This window comes from Seriola lalandi, unplaced genomic scaffold (genome assembly GCF_002814215.2).
Source record: "Seriola lalandi dorsalis isolate HSWRI2012SDOR001 ecotype SW California unplaced genomic scaffold, Sedor1 jcf7180002054901, whole genome shotgun sequence".
NCBI lineage: Eukaryota > Metazoa > Chordata > Actinopteri > Carangiformes > Carangidae > Seriola > Seriola lalandi.
This window is the reverse complement of record NW_019525453.1, coordinates 218,922-244,895: the sequence shown is the minus strand read 5'-3', so window position 1 is coordinate 244,895 and position 25,974 is coordinate 218,922. Positions and strand designations below refer to the sequence as shown.

Genomic DNA, 25,974 nt, shown 5'->3' with positions numbered 1-25,974 from the left:
AACTGGTAACCTGTTGGTTCAGATTAAGCTAAACCTACTCAGTAAGTATGACACATAGTGATATGATTTTAGTTGAGTGGTATTAATTAATATTGTGGAAACTATTGCCCCTACTGCACATTCCCTATCCAAGTAAAGAGCATCTAAGTTACAAGCAGACGTCCCCATCACTCACTGTCAAGGTTATAACATTGATATTAAAAAAATTACATTTTAATATAAATCTGCATTCCTCCTCTATCATTACATGTGCTGTTGACTAATTCTATATTGAAATCTATGTTGATATCTATATAAAAAAGCATGAGAGATATAGAGAGGACATCCATCTATCAGATGGTAAGCACACTTGAATGTTCATATTTCCAATACAATATCTGCATGTTACAATGACTGTTAATGCCACTTCTCTTCTCTTTGCCAAACAAAGTTCTCTACTATGTTGTCACAGCATATCTTATGCTAGAGAAGAAATTTTAAATAAAAAAAAATCTCATTATCAACATCACAATTTCCACTTATATATCTCTAGAATTAAATATTATATCATATATACCCTAACCCTTTAAACAAATATTTATATTGCATATTTTTATTTCCATTTTAAGAAATTCTTGAGCAGAAAACACAGCAGGAGAAAATATACTTTCAAATGATTTATATAAAATGTTGCAAAACAGCAACAGAAATACAATAGTCCATCAAGATCCAAGTCACTTTCCTTTTATTAGTGTCTTATACAGTGTATAAAAATTATAGCACAGATATACTCATCTTTAAAGATTTACAGCACAGATTAAGGAAATGATCACTTATTTTGATGAGTAAGCAGCTATTCCTTTTTGAAACAAAATCTGAAAAACACAAAACACACAATGTAAATGACCATGAATAAGTCAGAAAAGGTAATAAAAATAAAGGACAAAAAATATTTTTAAAAAAATGAAAAAGAAAAGGAAAAAAGTGATAAGGCACTCAGAGGATGCTGATTTGCTGATACAAATTTGTATGAACTTACAAATTATTGTAGTTACATCTAGACACAGAAGAAAAAAAACTTAAAATAATAACAAATGTAGCAGGTAAACCTTTATGGGTTGCTCTGAATCATTTCATTTTAAAGGAGGCCATATGAAACCTGGCAAGGAACTCAAATGAAAAGCAGCCTTTACATAAATGTTGCTTAATATACACCGTCCTCGTAAAAATAAAAGAGATTAAACTTTTCAGGCTTTGAACACACCTACATTTTTTGAGCCTGGTTCAAAAGTGAACACAATCTTCCACAAACACACAATCTTATTTTTTGCAGAAGCACATGGTCAGATGGTCAGATTCATCCTGAAGTGTATAATTTCCATCTTGATAACATTTGGGGCAATATTTAGTTTTTGTATAACGAGATTCTTCTATGTTTCTTGAGTCAGGGAGTTCAAAGGGCATTTTCAAAATACTGAATTTGTTCAATTTAAAGCCATACGTCATTTTGTCCAGAACTTGCTGTGCTAAGACACTGCGACAGATTTCATCGTTAAAAGTCAGGTGAAAATTGTGCTCCAGTATCTCTGTGATGAAATCCTTCTGGGCTGATTGCAGTGCTGTAGCAACAGTGTTAACTTCAACCATAATGCCATTGGTCAGTAGTTTTGGATCAAGATTTTGTTTCACTCCAGATCCCACATTGAAATCAATGCCTAATTTCCTGCATCTGGGATAAGAATAAAGTGGGCAATGTTCTCCATGAGGCACTGAAAGGATTTTTTTTATTTGATAAGCCTGCAATTTTCACAGCCTTAAATTGAGCTCGTTTTCTTGTTCATTGTCAGTGGAACTCCCTACATTTAGGTCTATGGTTGGAGCCTGGGAAGAGCCAGTACTACATGTATCCCAAAACATTACAGGTTCCATTGAGAACCTTGAGTTACATGAATTTCATTTCAGATGAGCAAATGGTTGGCATTCTTAGGCTTGGCAGTAGATTCTAGAGGAAGTGAAGTCTGTTACCCTGTCAATATGTATTTCCTCGTACCTGAAGCTGCACCTAACCGTATCTCAAAGAGTCGTGTCTCATGATTATTAAACCTGATACTAACTTACCTTAACCAATTATCTTTGCTTACCCCTGAGAGTTGAATGTAATATCAAAAACTGAGCAAATATACTGTGTTGAGTTTACCTTGTAAAATGTGATCAGCTTAACTGTGACTTGCTCCAACATCTCTGGCCCACGCTTTATAATTGCATCCTAGTTGGATATCCATCCAATGAGTAATGGGATGAATTCTTCTGGTTCAGTGTTACCCTGAATGAAACAAGTTTGATATTTGTCAGTTCATGCATGAATTGTTTCCATAGCCCTCAACAAAGACTGAGAACAGCAGTAGCCCCATTTGTGACCATTTCATACACTGTGTGGGAGACAGTCTTGGAAGATCCCATTGGAAAACTCTAACAGCAGCTAACCAGATGTACATTTTCAAACCACCAGACAGGGCTGTCTGGTTGGTTCCTTTGTCCTGAAAATACTTCCAAGAAGCATAAACCCATCAAACAGAACAAAACCACCTGAGTTGCTTGATGACATTTGTTTTTGAGTGTGGAATTGCAAACTGTTGCAACATGCCACAAGGCTGTTGCAGTAAAAATACCCACTACACACCAACTACAATTTGCTGCAGCAATATGACAAGTCAGATGTGAGACCCTTAGGAGTGGTAGATTAGTAGTAGTTATCACCTTAGTAATATGGTAGTGTAGAGGATTTTATATTAATCTGTTGTTTGCTTTTAATAAAACAATGTGTGCATTGTCGATGTAATCATAATATGCTTATAACTAAGTGACTTTTTATAAAACTTGCTGTGCAACGTTACAGAAGACTGAACTTATGATATTGTTTGAAGGCCACCCTAGAAAAAATAACTCCTTATATGGTAGACATCCCGGAACAGAAGTAAGACAAAAAACGAGGAATAGAGTAGGGTATTGTCTCTGTGTGTGTGAATCTCTCAAAGATCCACCGGCACGAGAGCTGCCCCGCGTAGGGGAGTGAGATAACACGTGGGGGAGCAAAACAACGAAGACAGCGGCATGGACCGATAAGCAGAGACTCAACCCACATTATATTATTTTTTTCTGTGTAAGAATATGAAAGACTGGGTCAGGAAAAGGGTAGAGTGTCAGACTTCGTGAACTGGCACAACTGCATGTTGTTGTCAGGGAGAGATAGTTTGGCCCAGAGCTCTGTAACGATCTCCTTTTTCTAATGCTATATTGCTGTTAGCTTTAATAAATGCTGGGATTTGAACATGAATGATTGTCCTGTTTCCTTCATCAAACCAACACAGGAGTTTAGGTGACAAACTCAACAGTAGTTAAATGGTTCACAAACTATAGTTCCAAAGGACTGTTTGACGGCAAGTTAAAGCAGTGAAAACATTGAAAATAAAGCGTGCACTTAAACTGATAACAGCTTTTTTCTGTGTGGTTTTTGTTTTTAGTGGCTGAAACATGTTTTTGCAAATGTCCCCATTCATAGCAGTACATCACTCAGCTTCTGTGCTGATGCTCCCAGCTGCTTCTTCAAACTGGGACCGTCCCAACTGAACCTACTGCAGGTAGGTTTTCTGTAAGAGCTTCCAGGACTGTTTCCCACGCGGTGAATGAGACAGTCTTAAAATTGGTTGCAATAGAGTTTAATATTTAAAATACACATTCAAAACAATACTGAGTCGCTAGTTTGAAACGTGCCAAACACGAACAAAACAATATCATTATCAGCATGTGGACTGCCCCGCCCCCCTGGATAATCGCCATCTTCAATTTATCACCCTTTAAATTTCACATTGTCCCCTTTTTCTCTCAAGCACAGGAATAATAGGCCAATACTGAACTTGGTCTAGTGACATGAAAAGCTAATAAAATCTCTATACCACTGTAACAAAGGTGTAACGGCTAACCCCTTTCTTCTTTAACACGGCAGCCTGTAACTTACTAAACAGCAACAACAGTTACAACACTACACCGTAGTCAGGTGGAACCACTTCAATACCCCCACCCCTCTCTGGGGTTGCTACTATACAGTCAACTGTATAGAGAGAGGCTCAATCCCTATGCTTCGCTAAAATCGAAATAGGATGAAAGAGGGCAGACTTACCAAATAATGCACAGCCGTTGTTTCCACTTGTAATCACAACACGCAGATTTTGCAACAATCTCTTGTCTTTAAACTGCGACTGAAATCTCTCATCTGAGAAATAATCCAAAACTCTAGCAGGAAGTAGTTAAAGAGCAAACCCTAGCAGGAAGTATTGAAACTAAAGCGCGGGGAGTTCTTTTTCTTCTTCTATGTGTTTCTTGGCGGATTGCAAACCAGCTTTAGAGGTGCATACCGCCACATACTGTGTTGGGGTGTATAGAGTCATGGCATTAGATCATCATCACTAATTGTTATAGTGGTACTTACACCCTATTTTCTGAATCCTGCCTGTATTATATAATCTACCAATCCCCTTCTGATTTCCCTGAAATTCTTCCTGTGCTCCATAATGATTTTAAACTCCATATCTCCCCTGCCTCAAGTACTGTTTCTTAATCTGTCATTCTCTGAATTACAACAATGTATGATTATATGTTCCATAAACTATCTTCCAGAGCGTTGCACCACTGACAAAGATTTGTTTGACTTTTCCCCATAACATATAACGTGGATTTAAACCCTGCATGCCAAAGCCTTAGTTGTGTTATGATTACCTCCTCCCTGTGGAAACAATATCTTCCTTTAAACTGTTGAACATGAACTGTCTTTTGTATATTATAGTAATGTCTCCTTTTATTGTATTTATCCCATTCCATCTGCCAGGTGCTGATTATGGCTGTTCTAATACCATAACCTACTATAATTGCTTCATTATGTCCTTTAAGAGCCATCTTAGCCAATTTATCTGCTTGTTCATTACCTCTAATACCCAAATGGGCAGGGACCATACAACATTGCACTTGTAACCATCCTTTCTAATCCTAAAAGCATAATGTGAATTTCTAACAAGAGATCATCTCTGACCATTTGCCTTGATAGCAAACCTCTGAGAGATTGCATACCAATAAAAATTTTAAAAAATATGAAAAGGTATACATACACACAAACATATATATATATATATTATCAAATTCGTGAAGACATCTGTCCAATCTTAAGCAACATTGAAGCTCCTATTTTCATGACAATTTGTTACAATGCTGCTTATCTTGTGCTTTCTGAACGAAGTACTCTTCCATAGTGTCCATATTCCATATTGTAAGTAAATCATAATTTCCACTTTGTAGAATTGAATATATCATTGCGTATACAGGGCTCACAAGATGATATTACCCCTTAAATATTTATATTTATATATAGCAGAAAACACAGGAGGAGAAAAGATGCTTTCAAATACTTTATATAAAATGTAGTAAAAAATGGCAATAAAAAATAAAATAGTCCATCAAGATCCAGGTCACTTTCTTTTTTATAGTGTCTTATGCAGTGAAAATTGAAATTATTTGAAGCACAGATATACTCATCTTTAGAGATTTAGATCACAGGTTAAAAAAAAAAAAGATCACTTATTTGTAATTCACATCTTGTGGTTTTCAACAGAATGCAGCAATTCCTTTTTGTAACAACAATCAGAAAAATATAAACATACAATGTAAATGACCATGAATAAGAAAAAAAAAAGGTACAAATAAACAACATGAAAAAATAAAAAATAAAAACAAAGAAACTATTTGGTGAAAAAGGACCACTTAAAGGATGCTGATTTGCTGATACAAATTTGTATGAACTTCTTACATATTATTGTAGCTATATCAGAACACAGAATGAAAAAAGAAGAATAAGGAGTTTAAATTGACATGAGTTGTAGCAAATAAACATTTATGGGTTGCTTTGAAACATTTAATTTTAAGGGAGGCCATGTAACACCTGGCAAGGAACTACTAATGAAAATTAGCCTTTGGATAACTGTTGCATTTACAAAAAATGTTCCTTAAAGTACACTGTCTCTGTAAAAATAAAAAAGCATACACCTTTCGAGGCTTTGAACACACACCTCCATTTTTGAGTCTGATTCAAAAGCAAACAAAATTTACAAGTATACATTTTTGCAGCCTTGAATTAAGTTATCAAATGCATTCTCTGACAGAATACAGTTTTACTAGCAAATACAGGCAACACCATTAATATGTTTAATGTAAAACACCTGTCTTTTGTGTGAACCATCATTTAGATCACGAATGATCCCATTCCTGTTTGATGTTGACTTCACTTTGTGTTTGAACTTGAACTTGAACAACTCCATAATGGTATGACTCCACTGGCACATTTTCTTGCTCCTCTTTAATTGATATACTCTCAGTGTCCTGACATGTGGTTATCATGGGGTATGCCCCGGATTCTGCTACTGCAACCGGGACTTCATACTTGACATCCTCAGTGTCTGATTCTGTTTTCACACTCTTTGTACATACAGCTAGCATAGCATATCCTTCAGATACTTGTGGTTCAGCCAGGTTGTAATGGTGGGCATCCTCTGTTTCTGATTCTGTTTTTATGTGGCTTTCAGATTTTGGACATATGGTTACTGAAGTATATCCAATGGATCCTACAGGTTTACCTATTTCCTCAGTGTCTGGTTCAGTTTTAACAGTGCTCTCAGTTTCCTTACCTACAGCTAGCATAGCATATCCTTCAGATATTTGTGGTTCAACCAGGTTGTAATACTGGGCATCCTCTGTTTCTGATTCTGTTTTTATACGACTTTCAGATTTTGGACATATGGTTAACAAAGTATATCCAAGGGATCCTCCAGGTTTAACTATTTCCTCGGTGACTGGTTTCATAGTGCCATAATTTGAATCATCTTCCTCCTCTTTAATCTGTATGTTTCCCTGAAGAAGACTGTCACAATTTCCACTCACTGGATTCCCAGTCATTTGCACTATTGTCCCAGGATCTGTTTGGGACTTTGTGTCTTTCTCATCAAGCCAAAGTTCCTTATTGGTTTTGACATCAAGAAGATGGGTATGATTGACGTCTGAAAGGTATCTCAATTGCTGAACAACTCTACCTTCTCCATTTGTTGTCATATCTGTTTCTTTCAGAGAAGATATCGCACTTTTCATATTTTGTCTCTCTTGTCCCGATCTTTTTGATGCCTTGTGTTGAAAAACAAATGGCAATTTGAAGACCTCCTTTGCTCTGTGCAAATTTTTACGGTACTGTTTGCCCATAGATTTGACTTTGGATGCAGTAGCTATGGAAAATTCCCACCGCCTGTAATTCTGTGAGCTTATATCAAAGTTATAGTCAAGGATGTCATACAGAGAGTCTGGGAAATAGTGTCCTACTTTCTTACCTAGATACCGATAGATCTCCATCACTGCAGCTCTAGTCAAAAGCTTTAAGTCCAGTTTTTCTTTGTCTCCTGATTTTGATGACACATCTAGGTTCAGACCTATCTCTGAGCACACTGGAAAGCGGTCTCCATTACACTGGGTATTTTTCTTTGATTTTACGGCTCCCATATGTTCACTCGACAGTGTGGCTTCTTCCTTCTTTGTTTGCAATGCCAGCTTTCTTTTTTTGGTCGTTTCCTTCCTTTCATTTTTCTGCATCGAAGGTGCCTCTTTCACTTTTCTCACATCTCTAGTATCTCTGTGAGGACATGGCTGAATAACAAAAACTTCACTAAACCACGTGGGCCCTTTATTATGTAGTACAATTTTGTGGAACAGTACTGCAGGATTTATATCTTGGCTCTGCATGCCAATGTTAAAGTTGTGTTCAAGAACATCATTAATGAGCTTATTTTTTGTTCCACACAATCTTTTGGAAAAATGAGCCACTTCCTTCATCATACCACGTGTCAATACACGGGGGTCGAGTTTGTCTTTTGGTTTGTCTTGGTCCACATACAGGCTTAAACCTACTTTCTTGCAGAGTGGGTAACTGTCCATTATTGTGTCCTCTGCTTTTTGGAAAGTAGAAAACAGATCCTTTGTAGGCTTTTGTGCTGTGCAGTTTGCTTCAGTAGAGACTGTGTCAGTCATGACATGTGGACGAGGATGAAACACGTGGTCAGGGTCAGATTCATCCTGATGAAGCTTAGAATTTCTGTCTTGATAACATTTGGGGCAATATTTAGTTTTCTGATAGGTAACTTCTTCTATGCATTTTGAGTCAGGGAGCTCAAAGGGCATTTTCATGATACTGGATTTGTTAAATTTTAAAGCAGATGCTCTTATTTTCTCCAGAACTTGCTGTGCAAAGACATTGCGACAGACCTCATTTTTCAAATATAGATGAAAATTGTACTCCAATATCTCTGTGATGAAATCCTTCTGGGCTGATTGCATTGCTGTAGAAAAAGTGTTAATCTCAACCATGATGCCATTGGTCAGTAATTTTGGATCAAGGTTTTGTTTTACTCCAGATCCCACATTGAAATCAATGCCCAATTTCTTGCATCTGGAATAATAATAAAATAGGCAATGTTCTCCATGAGGCACTGAGAGGATCTGCTGAATTTGATTAGTCCGCAATTTCCACAGTCCTAAATTGAGCTCATTTTCTTGTTCATTGTCAGTGGAACTCCCTACATTTTGGTCTATGATTGGAGCCTGGGAAGAGCCAGTGCTACATGCATCTAAAGTTGGGTTGTTCTGGCAATCCATCACCATCACTGAGAAATCTTTTACTGTGTGCTTTATTTTCTTGGCTCCTGTTAGATTTGATAGATGTTTTTGTTCCATTATAACAGGAATTCTGGCAAGAATAGTTTTAGCAAGGTCAGAGTCTCCATTTTGCCAATCAAGATCAAAGTTGTGTCTGAGGATATCAAGACAAATCTGATCAAATGTTCCACACAACTTTTCTGCAAAGTTTGTCACCTCAGTCATTGCCCCATTGGTCAATTTGTTGATCTCAAGTTTTTTATTTGGTTGACTGCCGATAACATTTAGCTTCAGACCAATGTCCTTGCAGAAGGGATAAAGGGCCACCCTGTGTTCTTTAGTTTCAGCTTGTAAATCAGGAGGACACGAAGGAGCAATATCACACTCTGTTGTTCTTGATATGCGCCTGACTTCAGGGTTGACGCTGCCCATGTTCTGACTGGCCATGTTGACTGATGACATAGGATCAGGAAGTTCAAAAACCTCTTTTGAAAGTTTGACTGCATCATCACTACTTTTAAGCTGTCTTACTCTATTCATAACCTCACATGCAAAGGTTTTCCTATGGTGTTCGCTCCACAGGCCAAAGTCAAAGTTGTACTCAAGAATCTCCATGATGAAATCCTGTTGGGATGAATTCATTGCTATGGAAAATTTTGCAATTTCAAGCAGAACAGAATTATTCAAAGAGTCAACACTGAAGTTTTTCTTTTGGACAAATCCAACATTGAATTCAAGGCCAAATGTTTTAGATCTGGTGAATGCACAGTACTCTTTGTCAAGTGAGAAAAGGATTTGTTTGACACGGTTCGCACGCAACTTCCACATGTTGCTCTCCACTTCCATTTCCTCTTCTTTCATATCACATTTGTATGGCACATTTCTTGGAATCTCTGTTTTCTTTTCATCTCCACACAGTCCTCTTTCATCAGGCTGACTTGCAAATGTTGGGTTTACATTTGAGTTTACAATTGGTAAACTGGATGAACAATCAGTAGTGATGAGGAAGGGCCCACGTACACCTAGATAACTTGATTCTGATTCAGTATGGATGTCAGAACTTGTTGGGTTTTCTAACTCTAAGCCCAGACCAATCTCTGTGCAAATGGGATAGCAGTCTCCAGTATTTTTCTTATCTTTCTTTGCCTTTGTGGCAACCATAGATTCACTCATTATCTTGGCTTCTTCCTTCCTTGTTTGCAGTGCCAGCTTTCTTTTTTTTGTTGTTTCCTTCCTTTCATTTTTCTGCGCAGCAGATGCCTCTGTCTGTTTACTCACATCTCTAGGATCTCGGTGTGGCCATGGATAAACAACAAAAACATCACTGAACCATGTGGGCCCTTTGTTATGAAGTGCTACCATTCTGTGGAAAAGCAGTGCAGGATTTAAATCTTGGCTAAGCTTGCCAAAGTTAAAGTTGTGTTCAAGAACATCATTAATTAGTTTATGTTTTGTTCCACACAATCTTTTGGCAAAACTAGTTATTTCCTTCATAACCCCCCGTGTCAATGCACAAATGTCTAGTTTAACTTTTGGTTTGTCTGTGTCCACACATAGGCTTAAACCTATTTTCTTGCAGAGTGGGTAACTGTCCATTATTGTCTCCTCTACTTGTTGGAAAGCAGATGACAGATCCTTTGTAGGCTTTTGTACTGTGCAGTTTGCTTCTGCAGAGACTGTGTCAGTCATGGCATCTGGACGAGGATGAAGCTGATGGTCAGGTTTAGATTCATTCTGACAAAGCTTAGAATTTCTGTCTTGATAACATTTAGGGCAATATTTAGTTTTCGGATAGCGAGATTCTTCTATACTTCTTGAGTCAGGAAGTTCAAAAGGCATTTTCAGGAATCTGGGTTTGCTAGATTTTAAATACAGACTATTAATTTTTTCGACAACTTGCTGTGCAAAGACACTGCGACAAAGCTCATTGTTCAAATTCAAACAAAAATTGTACTCCAGTATCTCTGTGATGAAATCCTTTTGGGCTGATTGCAGTGCTGTAGCAAGGGTGTTAACTTCAACCATGATGCCATTGGTCAGAAATTTTGGATCAAGATTTTGTTTTACTCCAGATCCCACATTGAAATCAATGCCTAATTTTTTGCATCTGGAATAAGAATAAAATGGGCAATGTTCAACATGAGGCACTGAGAGGATCTGTTGAGTTTGATTAGTCCGCAATTTCCACAGTCCTAAATTGAGCTCATTTTCTTGGTTATTGTCAGTGGAACTCCCCACATTTTGGTCTATGATTGTAGCCTGGGAAGAGCCGATACTACATGTATCTAAAGTTGGGTAATTCTGGTAATCCATCACCATTGTTGAGAAATCTTTCATCGTGTGTTTAATCTTCTTGAAGCCTGTTAGATTTGATAGATTTTTGTGCTCCATTATAACAGGAATTCGAGTGAGTATAGTTTTAGCAAGGTCAGAGTCTCCATTTTGCGAGTCAAGATCAAAGTTGTGTCTGAGGATGTCAAGACAAATCTGATCAAATGTTCCACACAACTTTTCTGCAAAGTTTGTCACTTCAGTCATTGCCCCATTGGTCAATTTGTTCATCTCAAGTTTTTTATTTGGCTGACTGGAGATTACATTTAGCTTCAGACCAATGTCCTTGCAGAAAGGATAAAGATCCATCCTGTGTTCTTTAGTTTCAGTGTGAGAATCAGGAGGACACATGGGAGCAGCATCACACTCTGTTGTTCTCGATATGCTGCTGACTTCAGGGTTGACGCTGCCCATGCTCTGCCTGGTCATGTTGACTGATGACATGGGATCCGGAAGTTCAAAATATTCTTTTGAAAGTTTGACTGAATCTTCACTTTTTCTAAGCTGTCTTACTCTATTCATAATTTCACATGCAAAGGTTTTCCTATGGTGTTCACTCCACAGGCCAAAGTCAAAGTTGTACTCAAGAATCTCCATGATGAAATCCTGCTGGGATGAATTCATTGCTAAGGCAAATTTTGCAATTTCGAGCAAAACAAAAGTAGTCAAAGAGTCAACATTGAAGTTTTGTTTTGGGCCAAATCCAACATTGAATTCAAGGCCAAATGTCTTGGACTTTGTGAATGCTTTATCTATCAAGGAGAGGATTTGTTTTACACGATTTACACGCAGCTTCCACATATTGCTCTCTGTTTCCATTTCCTTTTCGTCCATGTCACATTTGTATAGCACAATTCTTGGAATCTCTGTCTTCTCTTCGTCTCCACACTGTCCTCTTTCATCAGGCTGATTTGCAAATGTTGGGTTTACATTTGATTTTAAATTTGGTAAACTGGAGGACCCATCAGTGGTGATCAGGCAGGGTTCACATTTACCCACGCAGCTTGACTCCGATTCATTATGGATGTCAGAACTTGTTGGGTTTTGTAAGTCATCTCCATTTTCATCATTTTCTGAATCTGTGACTTCGTCTGAGTCTAAAGGACACATGTAGCTGTGGTCATCCTCTGATGTTTGACTGATATCAGTGTGATGAGATATTGTGTTTGTCTCTTCCTGTTCAGCCTGTTCTGTCCTGCGTCGTTTGGTGACATGTTCTCTAGTTGTTGAAAGAGCTATTTTTTCCTGTTTACTTTTTAAATCAGACTGCCTTCTTTTGCTCACTTCTTTCAATTGATATAGTGAGGCTCTCACACTGGACAGAGGTGATACTTTTTCAAAAGGATTTGTCTGAAAGGAAAATGGTTCACTTTTAAACTCAGGACTGATTTTGGTTCCAGTGGTAAGAAGTTGCTTCTTCCTTTTCTGAAGTTGTAATATTGTGAACCAAACTTGATTTTTTTCCTGTTGACATTTAAGATCAAGTTCAAAATTATGCTCCAACACACTGAGAACAATAGATCTGTCGGATGCAGTCAGTGTTCTTGTGAACTGTACTAGTTCTAACATCATGCCCTTTGTCAGTAAACCTGGATCTAGACTTTGTTTTGACTCAACATCAAGGTTCAGACCAATTACTGTACAACAAGGGAACGAGGGCGGAATGACATCCTCTTTCAGTTCTTCTGTTGACTGAGGCTCTGAACACTCTAATTCATCAACATCATCACTGTCATCAGCACGTGGTCCATCCATCTCTTCCATCTTCATATAGTCTTTAGATGGTGCTCGTGAACACTTCAATTTATCTTCATGTTCACTTTCATCCATGTCATCCATGTCCACCAGGAAACAGTCAGTCTTATATTCTGTAGATGCCATGTTCAGTCTACTTTTGCTGTTGCTGGTAAATTCTGGCCCAGATGATGTGTCAAAGAGAGTGAAACCTTCATCTTTATCTTCAGGAGGTTTTCGTATCAGGTGTCTGACTTTGTGCAGAAGTTGAGAAGTAAATTCAATCCGCTGTTGCTCACTTTTCAATCCAAGATCAAAATTGTTCTCCAGAATATTTGTGATAAAATGCCATTTATTCCTCTTTACTGTTTCAGCAAAGTCACAGACCTCCAGTATGACACTGTTTGTCAGTGAATGTAAATCCAATTTTTTCTGTGTGTTGGATCCAACATTAAAATCTAGTCCCATTTTATTGCTGTAATGGAATGGTTCTGGATGTCTTGAGTACTTCTTTACATGCTTAATGCGCCACCGCCATAGTGTGTTGGCATCCATCTTTTTATTGTCTTTCAAACTGCCAGTGTCCTTGTCGTCCATCCTCAGTGATCTTTTTGATCTTCTATGGCTTCCTTGCCTGTATGTAGTTGAGGGGGAAACTTATAAATGATACACACCATATTTCAGCCTTAAGTTATACACAATGTATTTGTATTAACATTATATTTATCAGACTAAAATACCAAATCATTTACAATTATAGCTTTTCAAATAAGAGCCCCTTTCTTATTTCTAATTCAATACCTTTGGGTTTTTGGACTACTGACCAAATAAACAAACATGAGTCATCACTTTACGTCTCAGGGGGCCTCCATTGCATACATAAAAACAGGACCTGAAAGATGCTTACACCACTTCCCACGCAAAGGTCGGGCTCTATAAAAAAGAATGTGCGCACAGTTTGCACACCAGCTCTGACGCACAAACATTTTTGTGACAGGGGAAATTGGATGGTGAGGTGGTGAATAAAGTTTGATAGCCATTACATACGCATAAAGCATGTATGATTTTAGTCTTTATATTGTTTTGTGTCTAAAATTGCTGCAGCAAACACAAATGTCCTGTCAAGTGCACAGAGCACACTGGAGACACCACAAATTTCCTATTTCAAATGTTATCCCAGGGTGTGGAATGGACTACCACTTATTGCTTTACACCTTGCCAAATTGATTGCAACAATCAGCCTGATTGATGTAAACATATAAATACCCTGCTCATACCTGTGTCTAATGCTGCATGATGGATGCATAGGTACTGCTAGATGACTAAGTGAATGGAAGAATTTAACAGGAATGTGTGTTAAGGAACCACAACCACACCGATTTAGATTCCCTACAGAGCCGTTCTATTGGATCTATGTGCTGAACCAGGTCAAGCATTAGACACACCACCCAGACATAACCATGCCATCCCAGTACAAACACAAGTGCTACCCACTCTGGGGTTTCTGGCAACTGCTGTTACCAGGGGGAATTAGTGGACAAGTAAAGTATAGGTTTGATATAAACACTAAATAAAGTCTACCTGTCTGCCCCAAGCCCCTTTTGGGAATAATTCCTCGCTCTGTGGGAGTATAGGCTGGCATCAAAAGGCAATTTGGAGCAATATCCAGTTTCCAAAATGTAATTGCTATCAGGGCTCTATCTGAAAACAAAGTGTGTGTGATAATAGGCTTCTTGCTAAATTAATGAAACAACGTATTATAGTAATCCTAATTCAAGCCTGATGTACAATCACTCTCTCTTATAACCTGCAGGTGACAGTGGCTATCCCCTCAGGCGCCCTTTCCAAACCTGCAGAGCGCAGAGTAAATGCATTACAATGACGCCCACGGTTGTGTGCGCTCAGTTGTTGAGCAGGCCATCGCCTCCTCAAATTATTGTTAAACAGGGTCATTTATATGCATCAGCATTCATGAGGTGCTTTGCATTGACCATTTATGATTGAAAGTGGGCATACAGGGGTGGTATGTGACGCTGATCCAGGTGCAAATATTTCCAAATTTATTGTGATTTATGAATGGAATATTGCCTGCAGGTGTGTGCGCACAGTTTAATAAATCCAATTACTTTTTTGCATATGCCATTTTCAGTTTTTGTGCGCACATAAACTTTTAGTATGAATCCTATACACCTTTTTATGAATGAGGCCTCAGGTTACTTGATGACATCTTTTTAAATTAATTTATTAATGATTCAAACAGAGTAGATTAACCAATAAAGGAAACAATCATTGTTTTGCCCCTTTTTTTTTATTTTCATATCCGTTCTGCATTAAATATAGCAATACGGAAAAGTATTATGAATTCCACATATCACTTCACATGCACAAGGCATGATAATTGATATGAAACGAAAATGCCAAGTTAAAATAAAAAGATGAGCATTCTCACGAGATGAGCTTCCTCAATGTGTCTTGTCTACCAGCAATTTGCATGGAATTAAAACTTTGTTTTGCTTTTCTTTAGGGCAACTGGATACTTGGTTATAACTTGATTCCCACAGTTGACATCATGCAATCCTAACTCTACCACTTACAAGTAACCACTGCTTACATACAATAGTGTGTGCAAGTGTACATATTTACTGAAAAAAGGTGTAAAAGCAAAGCTCATTTTTATGATTTTAAGAATCGATACTGCATCATACAAATGAACATTGCAACAAATCAGGAAAGTCTAGCTTGGTTCTCCTGTACTGAGATTTCTCTCTCCCTCCTTCTCTTGTTCTCTCTCTAATTGAACACATGAAAAACAGAGTCAAAATAGCCAAGATAGCTACGGCAGCTCATACACATGACCCTGCCCGCACCATTTCTGGCTTTGTCACATTTGCCACAGAGCGGATAAATTAAATATCAGATGGGACACAGTTAAAATTACGTCCTTGTGTATGCCATAAACTGAAATATAAACAAAGGTAACAGCTCATGGAAACATGGCTCCAAACTGCTAATTTTACTCGTGGCCAACAATGTCACAGTTTATCTTTAAAAGTCAGATTCAGTCAATTTATTAGACTTTTCCTCCACTTAGACTTACTGCAACTATGAAGCAGTTTCTAAAGTCAAAGAGGGCAGTGACATTGAGAATACATGAAATTCATTTCAGATGATCAAATAGTTGGCGTTCTTAGGCTTGGCAGTAGAGTCTAGAGGAAGTTAGGTCTGTTTCCCCATCAACATGCTTTTTCTCTTACCTGAATCTGTACCTAACCTTATCTTTATCGAATCATGTCTCATGATGCTTAAAACCTGACACTAATTCACCTTTATCAATTATATTTGCTATTTCCTGAGGCTTGGAATGTAATATCAAACACTGAGCAAAAATACCGTGTTGAGCGTGCTACGTACCTTGTAAAACATGATCAGCATCTCTGCCCCATACTGTATATTGGCATCCTAGTTGGACATCCATCCAATCACCGATGGGACTGTGCTGGTTCAGTGTAGCCCTGAATGAAACACAAGTTTGATATTTGTCAGTTCATGTATGCATCGTTTCCACATCACTCAAAAAAGACTGAGAATACCAGTAGCCCCGTTCGCGACTGTTTCATATGCTGTGCTCCCATTGGACAACTGTTAGCTAAACATTACCAGATGTAGGGCAGTTAACCAGATGTGTATTTCCAAACCAACCAGTTAGCCCTGATCCTCAAGTTTTATCTCCCATAAATATTGAAAAATATTGTTGCTTAATGACATGTGTTTGAGTCTAGAATGTGGTCATTGATGCCTCTTGTGGCTATTGGGGTAAAATACCCACCAAAACCAACTACCACTCGCTGCATCAATAGGGCAGGTTCAGATGTGAGACCCTTCCCAGTGATAGATTTATAGTAGTAATCACCTTATAATTATCGTGGCTCAATAACACAAAAAAGAAAAAAAAACATGTATGGATAGGCCTCAGGGGGCAGTACTTAGCCTATTATGGCACCAAAATTTGGCAAATAAATCACAACACTAGAAACTTACTTTGACAAGACACACAAAGGTGATATGCTTTATCCAGAGTTTTTCAAACAATATGATTGTTGGCTTTTGGTTTCCCGGCGCATTTCTGTGGGAGCTTCCAGTGAATGAGACACTGTTCACTTAAATAAGAACTCAACTTTTCCTACTTGTATTTTTCTTTTATATTATTTTTATATTATTATATGTTATTTATTTGTTTTTGTGATTTGGAAAGGAGTATTTATCGCCCTAGTGTTATAAATAAAGTTGGTTGAGATATATAAATTCTCCTTCACATTTTTCCATGACATGACATTTTCCATCGAGGTCATGGAAAAGTGGCTAAGAAATTAGATTATTTTGACTTTTCATTTGCAGCCCTTGTTTCATTGCATTCTGATCAAAGCAGCCCCCCCCCCCCCAAACACTGGAATAATAAGAAGTAGGCTAATGCTTGGTCTGGTGACATGAAAAGGTAGTAAAAGCTGTGCATGCTTTGAAACGGTGTAACGCTTAACTTCTTTCCTCACACGGCAGCCCGTACCGTAGCCCTTTACAAAACAGCAACACGCCGTTGAACAGCATTGTTTCTACTCCGTAGGGTCAGGTCCAACCACTTCAATACCTCCACCCTAGGGTCGCCTCCACAGTCGACTTCTTCAGAGACTCAATCCCCGCCATGATCGAGATAGGACGAAAGAGAAGGGAGCAGACTTACCAAATAATACACAGCCGTTGAACTCGCTTACAATCACCACGCGCGTCTTGTACAACAGTATGTTGTCGTTAAAATGCGACGAAATCTCTGAGCTGTGACCAACATTCCAAAGCTCTAGCAGGAAGTTGTGAAACAGCAAAGCGCGGGGACTTCAAAATAAAAGTCTTCTTCTTCTCCTTCTTCTTCTTCTTCTTGTATTCTTTTTTTTTTTTTTATGTGTGCATGTGTCCTAGTTGGAGTGAGGAGGTTTGGGCTTCAGTCTCAAAAAGTATATAACGTAAGAATAATGAGGTTTGGCACCATAAAATAATTTCAACTCTTTCACAAAGCCTTAACACACAAACTCACAGATATTTTCAGGAATGTCAGTGAGTACCTCTCAACTGTGCCCTGAAAAAAAACGGATAGATCATATCACTATCCTCTCATAGCGATGTTTGTGCATTATATATGACAGGATGTTCCCATTTAAAAATCTGTTTTCTGATGGCTGAAAATAAAATATAAGGGGCACTGATGCTGCTTACCTCAATCTTGGTATCTCAATCTTAGTGCGACAGAAGAAATTCTTTTAAATTACAGAAATAAATCATAATATATCACAATTTCCACTTATATATCTGTAGAATTGAATACTATATTATTATTGTGTAAACAGAGTTCACGAGATGATATTACCCCTTGAAATAAATATTTATACAGAATATTTATATTTTTATTTAAAGAAATATTTGAGCAGAAAACACAGGAGGAAAAGATCATTTTAAATGCTTTATATAAAATATAGTAAAACAGTAATAAAAAAATACAATAGTCCATCATGATCTAAGTCAATTTCCTTTTTATAATATCTTATGGAATGTATTAATATTATTTTAAACATTGACACGGAGCAGGAACATTAGCATCACAGGTTAAAGAAATGATCACTTATTTGTAATTTACATATTGTCATTTCCAACAGTAAGCAGCTATTCCTTTTTTAAAGAAGACCAGTAAAACATACAATATATGTAAAAGAAAATATTATGCAATGTTTAGATCAATGTGTCTACACCAGTCTATTGTGTGGACGAATATTTAGTTTATTAAGAATCTTGTTCCTGTTTGATGTTCACTTCACTTTGTGTTTGAAACATCTCCATAATGAAGACTGACCGATTTTCTTGCTCCTGTTTGATCAATGTACTCTCAGTGTCTTGGCATATGGTTACCATGGAGTATGATGATCCTGCTGCTTCGACTGGGACTACACATTTGACACCCTCACTGTCTGATTCAGTTTTCACACTGCTCCCAGTGTTTGTACATACATCTAGCATGGCATATTCTTCAGATACTTGTGGTTCAGCCAGGTTGAAGTACTGGGCATCCTCTGTTTCTGATTCTTTTTTTATATGGTTTTCAGAGTTTGGACATATGGTTAACAAAGTATATCCAAGGGATCCTCCAAGTTTACCTACTTCCTCAGTGACTGGTTCTGGCTTCATATCACCGAAATGTGAATAATCGTTCTCCTCTTTAATCTGTATTTTTCCATGGAGACCACTGTCACAACCTCCACTAACTGGACCCCCAGTCATCTGCGCTATTGTCCCAGGATCTGCTTGGGACGTTGTGCAATCACCATTAACCCAACGTTCCTTGTAAGTTTTGACATCAAGAAGATGGGCATGATTGACGTCTGAAAGGTATCTCAATTGCTGAGCAGCTCTACATTCTTCATTTGTTGTGATATCTGTTTCTTTCAGAGAAGATTGAGCCCTTTTCTCATTTTGTCTCTTTTTTACTGATCTTTTTGATGACTTGTGTTGAAAAACAAATGGCAATTCTAAGACCTCATTTGCTCTGTGCAAATTTTTACGGTAGTGTTTGACAATGTATTTGACTTCGGATGCTGTAGCTATGGAAAATTCCCACTGCCTGTAGTGTTGTGAGCTTATATCAAAGTTATAGTCAAGGATGTCGTACAGAGAGTCTGGGAAATAGTGTCCTACTTTCTTATCTAGAAATGTATAGATCTCCATCACTGCAGCTCTAGTCAACAGCTTTAAGTCCAGTTTTTCTTTGTCCCCTGATTTTGATGTCATGTCTAGGTCCAGACCTATCTCTGTGCAAATGGGATAACAGTCTCCACTACTCTGCTCTTCTGTTCTTGATTTTAAAGCATCCATGTTATCAATCAACAACACTGGAAAGCAGTCTACATTACTCTGGGTATTCTTCTTTGAATTTACGGCTTCCATTGATTCACTCAACAGTTTGGCTTCTTCCTTCTTTGTTTGCAGTGCCAATTGTCTCTTTCTTATTGTTTCCTTCCTTTCATTTTTCTGCATGGAAGGTGCCTCTTTCACTTTTCTCACATCTCTAGGATCTCTGTGTGGCCATGGAAAAACAACAAAAACATCACTGAACCATGTGGGCCCTTTGTTATGTAATGTCACCATTCTTTGGAACAGCAGTGCAGGATTCATATCTTGGCTCAGCCTGCCAAAGTTGAAGTTGTGTTCAACAATGTCATTAATTAGTTTATGTTTTGTTCCACACAATCTTTTTGCAAAATGAGCCACTTCCATCATAGTAGCACGTGTCAATACACGGGGGTCGAGTTTATCTTTTGGATTGTCTTTGTCCACACATAGGATTAAACCTATTTTCTTACAGAGTGGGTAACTTTCCATTATTGTTTCCTCTGTTGCTTGGAAAGTAGAAGACAGATCCTTTGTAGGCTTCTGTGCTGTGCAGTTTGCTTCAGCAGAAACTGTGTCAGTCATGGCATGTGGATGAGGATGATCCTGACGAGGCTTAGACTTTCTGTCTTGATAACATTTGGGGCAAAGTTTAGTGTTTGGATAAGTAGATTCTATGCATCTTGAGTCAGGGAGCTCAAAGGGCATTTTCATCATACCAGTTTTTTTACTTTTTGATGCTCTGATTTTCTCCATAACTTGCTGTGCAAAGACATTGCGACAAAGATCATTCTTAAAAGTCAGATGAAGATTGTACTCCAGAATCTCTGTGATGAAATCCTTTTGGGCTGATTGCAGTGCTGTAGCAAAAGTGTTCATCTCAACCATAATGCCATTGGTCAGTAATTTTGGATCAAGATTTTGTTTTACTCCAGATCCCACAATGAAATCAATGTCTAATTTCTTGCATCTGGAATAGGAATAAAATAGGCAATGTTCTCCATGAGGCACTGAGAGGAGCTGTTGAGTTTGATTAGTCCGCAATTTCCAGAGTAATACATTGAGCTCATTATCTTGTTCAGTGTCAGTGGAACTCCCTACATTTTGGTCTATGATTGGAGCCTGGGAAGAGCCAGTACTACATGTATCTAAATTTGAGTTGTTCTGGCAATCCATCACCATCACTGAGAAATCTTTTATTGTTGGCTTTATTTTCTTGAAGCTTGCTACATTTGATAGATTTTTTTGTTCCAATATAACAGGAATTCGAGCGAGAATAGTTTTGGCAAGGTCAGAATTTCCATTTTGCCAATCGAGATCAAAGTTGTGTCTGAGGATGTCAAGACAAATCTGATCAAATGTTCCACACAACTTTTCTGCAAAGTTTGTCACTTCAGTCATTGCCCCATTGCTCAATTTGTTGATCTCAAGTTTTTTATGTGGCTGACTGGAGATTACATTTAGCTTCAGACCAATGTCCTTGCAGAAGGGATAGATGTCCACCCTGTGTTCTTTAGTTTCAGCTTGTAAATCAGAAGGACACATGGGAGCAGCATCACACTCTGTTCTCGATATGCTGCTAACTTCAGGGTTGACACTGCCCATGCTCTGACTGGCCATGTTAAGTGATGACACGAGACCAGGAAGTTCAAAAACCTCTTTTGAAAGTTTTACTGTATCTTCACTATTTTTAAGCTGTCTTACTCTATTCATAACGTCACATGCAAAGGTTTTCCTATGGAGTTCGCTCCACAGGCCAAAGTCAAAGTTGTACTCAAGAATCTCCATGATGAAATCCTGCTGGGATGAATTCATTGCTAAGGCAAATTTAGCAATTTCAAGCAGAATAGGATTAGTCAAAGAGTCAACAGTGAAGATTTGCTTACGGCCAAATCCAACATTGAATTCTAGGCCAAATCTTTTTGCTCGGTTCAATGCACTGTCTAGTGAGAAAAGGATTTGTTTTACACAGTTCACACGAAACTTCCACATGTTGCTCTCCGTTTTCATTTCCTTTTCTTGCATGTCACATTTGTATAGCACAATTCTTGGAATCTCTGTCTTCTCTTTATTTTCACACTGTCCTCTTTCATTAGGCTGACATTTCATTAGGTTCACATTTGAGTTTAAAATTGGTAAACTGGAGGAACCATCAGTGGAAGAGAGGAAAGGTTCATGTGTATCCACACAGCTTGATTCTGATTCACTATGGATGTCAGAACTTGTTGGGTTTTGTAAGTCATCTGCATTTTCATAATTTTCCGAGTCTGTGACTTCGTCTGAGGCTAAAGGACACATGTAGCTGTGGTCCTCCTCTGCTGTTTGACTGGTCCACAAATCAGTGTGATGAGACAGTGTGTTTGTCTCTTCCTGTTCCTCCTGTTCTGTTCTACGCCGTTTGGAGACATGTTCTCTAGTTGTTGAAAGAGCTCTTTTTTCCTGTTTATGTCTTAAATCAGACTGTCTTCTTTTGCTCACTTCTTTAAATTGACATTGTGAGACTCCCACACTGGACAGAGCTGTTCTTTTTTCACAGGGATTTTTCTGAGAGGTAAATGGCTCACTTTTAAAATCAGTGATAAGTCGCTCTCTCTTTTTCAGCAGGTCTAATACTTTGAACCACACTTGATTTTTTTCCTGTTGACTTTTAAGATCAAGTTCAAAATTATGCTCCAACACACTGAGAACAATAGATCTGTAGGATGCAGTCAGTGTTCTTGTGAACTGTACTAGTTCTAACATCATGCCCTTTGTCAGTAAACCTGGATCTAGACTTTGTTTTGACTCAACATCAAGGTTCAGACCAATTTCTTCACAACAGGGGAATGAGAGAGGAATAACATCCTCTTTCAGTTCTTCTGTTGACTGAGGCTCTGAACACTCTAATTCATCATCATCATCACTGTCATCAGTATGTGGTCCATCCATCTCTTCCATCTTCATATAGTCTTTAGATGGTGCTCGTGAACACTTCAATTTATCTTCATGTTCACTTTCATCCTTATCATCCATGTCCACCAGGAAACAGTCAGTCTTATATTCTGTAGATGCCATGTTCAGTCCACTTTTGTCTTTGCTGGTACATTCTGGCCCAGATGATGTGTCAAAGAGAGTGAAACCTTCATCTTTATCTTCAGGAGGTTTTCGTATCAGGTGTCTGACTTTGTGCAGAAGTTGAGAAGTGAACTCAATCCGCTGTTGCTCACTTTTCAATCCAAGATCAAAATTGTTCTCCAGAATATTTGTGATAAAATGCCATTTATTCCTCTTTACTGTTTCAGCAAAGTCACAGACCTCCAGTATGACACCATTTGTCACTGAATGTGAATCCAATTTTCTCTGTGTGTTGGATCCAACATTAAAATCTAGTCCCATTTTATTGCTGTAATGGAATGGTTCTGGATGTCTGGAGTACTTCTTTACATGCTTAATGCACCACTGCCATAGTGTATTGGCATCCATCTTTTTATTGTCCTTCAGACTGCCAGTGTCCCTGTTGTCCATCCTCAGCGATCTTTTTGATCTTCTATGACTTCCTTTCCTGTATGAAGTTAAGAGGGGAAACTTAGAAATGATACGTACCATATCTCAACCTTAACTCATACACAATGTAAATGTATTAGCATCACATTTATCAGACTAAAATACCACAACATTTAGAGTTATATCTTTTCAAATGAGAGGATTAACAAGAATTTCTCTTTTCTTATTTTTAATCCAATACCTTTGGGTTTTTGGACTACTGATGAAAAGAAAACCCTAAGTCATCAATTCAAGTCTCTGGTTACTTGTGATGACACCTTTTTTATTGGCTAATCAATTGGTCATTGATTCAAACAGAGTAGATGAACCAATAATGGCAACAACCATTGATTGAAGCCTTTTTTTTTTTTTTTTTTTACATTTTCTGCATTATATGATGTAGCAGTATGGAAATGTATAATGAACTTCACATCTTCATTCCTATGCACAAGGTATGATATTTGTTACGAAATATTTTTTTATAATATGCACAGTGCATCATGTATGAGCATATGTGTCCCTGTTCATGTAGTGCACGGCAATACAAACAAAGGAGACAGCTCATGGAAACATGGCTACTGACTTTACTTGTGGCCCAAAACATCACAGGTTTCCTTTAAAAGTCAGATTCAGCCTGTTTAGTACAATTTTTCTCCACTTACTTACTGCAACTATGACTAGGGCTGCTGGTTTGTCTCAGCCAGTTGCTCAGTTGACGACTAAACGGCAACCCTAGACTGGAATGTGCTCATCGATGCCTCTTGTGGCTGTTGGGGTAAAATACCCACTACAACCAACTAGTAATCGCTGCATCAATAGGCCAGGATCGGATGTGAGACCCTTACCAGTGGTGGATCAGTAGTGATCACCTTAAATTATGGTGGCTCAATAAAACAAAACAGAAAAATCATATTATCTATAGACATTTAGATATATGGTTGATTTTCATTATGTTGTTTTATTCTTAAACAAAACCTCCATTAGTTCTGCCCCAGATCTGTAAAACAGACCAAGGCGGGTGTCTTTGGGCACAACGTGCCAATAACCAGCTTTAAGTTTCCGCATCTGTCCTGAGAAACAGGTGCAGATTATTTTTGTTCCCATGAGACAGGCCCACCCACTCCTAAATCTACAAAGCCTTTACCTGGACACCTGTAGAGAGGCATGGACATAGGGCTGAACGATATGCAAAAAAATATCATATTGCAATTACTTTGGCAAATATTGGAATTGCGATATGAGTCACAATTTCAGTTGGAATGATAATTTTTCACATTTTATTTTCCCTGAAAAAATTTAAAAATGATGAAAGGGCTTTTACCGTAAAAGCATGTTCCTTTATGCCTTGACAATATGATTTATAAGCTGGAGCACGTTTGTCGCATCACATTGTTTTATTTACGATCTGTTATGACCCATTTTACCCTTATCAAAAGAATTGCAGGGATTTAGATATTGCACTTGATCATATTTGGGATTTTAATAATATTTCGATTAATTGTTAAGCCCTCCTGCGGAGGGCTTAACAACAAGCATCTCTTTCCTTTGGAATAGCACAACTACGACCAGCACTGTATTACTCCGCAGATCAGCCGTTTGTGTCAGACAGAATAAAGCGTAAGTGCACTTGTGTGTAGGAACACGGTAATTCAATGGTTGAAAAAATGTAGTTACAGAGGAAAGGGCTGTTTGACGTCAAGATACAGCGCTGAAAATATTCAAAATACAGCATGCACTGGTGACTTTAAATTGTTCTGGCTGGTTGGTATATCCGATGCTTGTTTTAAGAGTTGAGTAATCATGAGTAATTTAATTTCAAACTTAATTTGTAGTTTCAATTATTTTCTACGGCTTCATGGCTTGACTCAGTCAAAAAATACACGGATCAGTCATAACATTAAAATCAGTCACCTGTTTTAATGTTGTGGCTGGTGTTAACTGTTATTGAGAAGTTGGCAAATGCTTGACGTGGTCTAGTGACATGAAAAGCTAATAAACGCTGCACATGCACTGGCAATAGTGCCCTTTACAAAACAGCAACAGCCGTTCAACAGCAGTTAGTACTCTACTACGTACCGTCAGGTCCAACCACTTCGATACCTCCACCCGTGTCAGAGCCACTTCCACTGTAGACTTCTTTAGAGGCTCAATCTCCGCCATGGTCGAAATAGGATGAAAGACACGGGGGCAAACTTACCAAATGGTGCACAGCAGCTGTACTCACTTGTAATCACTATGCGCGGGTTTTGCAACTATATCTTTTGTTTAAGCTGCGACAGAAACCTCTGTACTGTGACAAACAAGCCAAAGCTCTAGCAGGAAGTAGTGAAACAGCAGAGCGCGGGGACTTCAAAGTAAGTGTCTAAGAAGTGATCGGGAGGGTATTACATTTCAATGCCTAACAGTATTTAAAACTAGAAAATTCCAGGGAAATTTTGAGTGCCACAGGGGCTACTGCCGGGATGAGTACATGTTTTTTTTTCCAGTGTTCAAAAGTCATCCTGATCATATTCTGGTATTGAGAAATGTCTTGATATAAAAGACTCTGATATAAAACAATGTCACATCCCTCCACCATGTATTATGTGGGAAATATCTCATATTCTGTGTTGTTTTTTTTAATAAAACAAGAGGCAACATGTCTTCAAACTGGCATTTAAAGGGTTAAAATCCTGAAAACTAATAAACATTTGGTAGGTTTGAGCAGAACTGAAGTGGTTTAAGAGATGTATGCAAAAAAAAAGCAGA

The 25,974-nt window shown here is 38.1% G+C and overlaps 2 long non-coding RNA genes across 4 annotated transcripts; both read right to left on the bottom strand.

Moving 5' to 3' along the window:
• Positions 1-707: 707 nt before the first annotated feature.
• On the bottom strand, positions 708-17,630 carry LOC111672714 (uncharacterized). 3 transcript variants are annotated; one of them, XR_015438718.1, is made up of 4 exons: positions 17,516-17,630; positions 16,192-16,292; positions 4,157-13,414; positions 708-2,302 (listed from the first exon to the last, which is right to left on the bottom strand). It is a non-coding gene; the product is annotated as an uncharacterized LOC111672714 (long non-coding RNA). The 3 variants fall into 3 exon arrangements; XR_015438719.1 differs by lacking the exon at positions 4,157-13,414 and having other exon boundaries at positions 708-854; positions 2,177-2,302; XR_015438717.1 differs by lacking the exon at positions 4,157-13,414.
• Positions 17,631-18,275: 645 nt separating this feature from the next.
• LOC147817738 (uncharacterized) lies at positions 18,276-25,534 on the bottom strand. The gene is made up of 2 exons (XR_015438736.1): positions 25,303-25,534; positions 18,276-23,245 (listed from the first exon to the last, which is right to left on the bottom strand). It is a non-coding gene; the product is annotated as an uncharacterized LOC147817738 (long non-coding RNA).
• Positions 25,535-25,974: the final 440 nt, after the last annotated feature.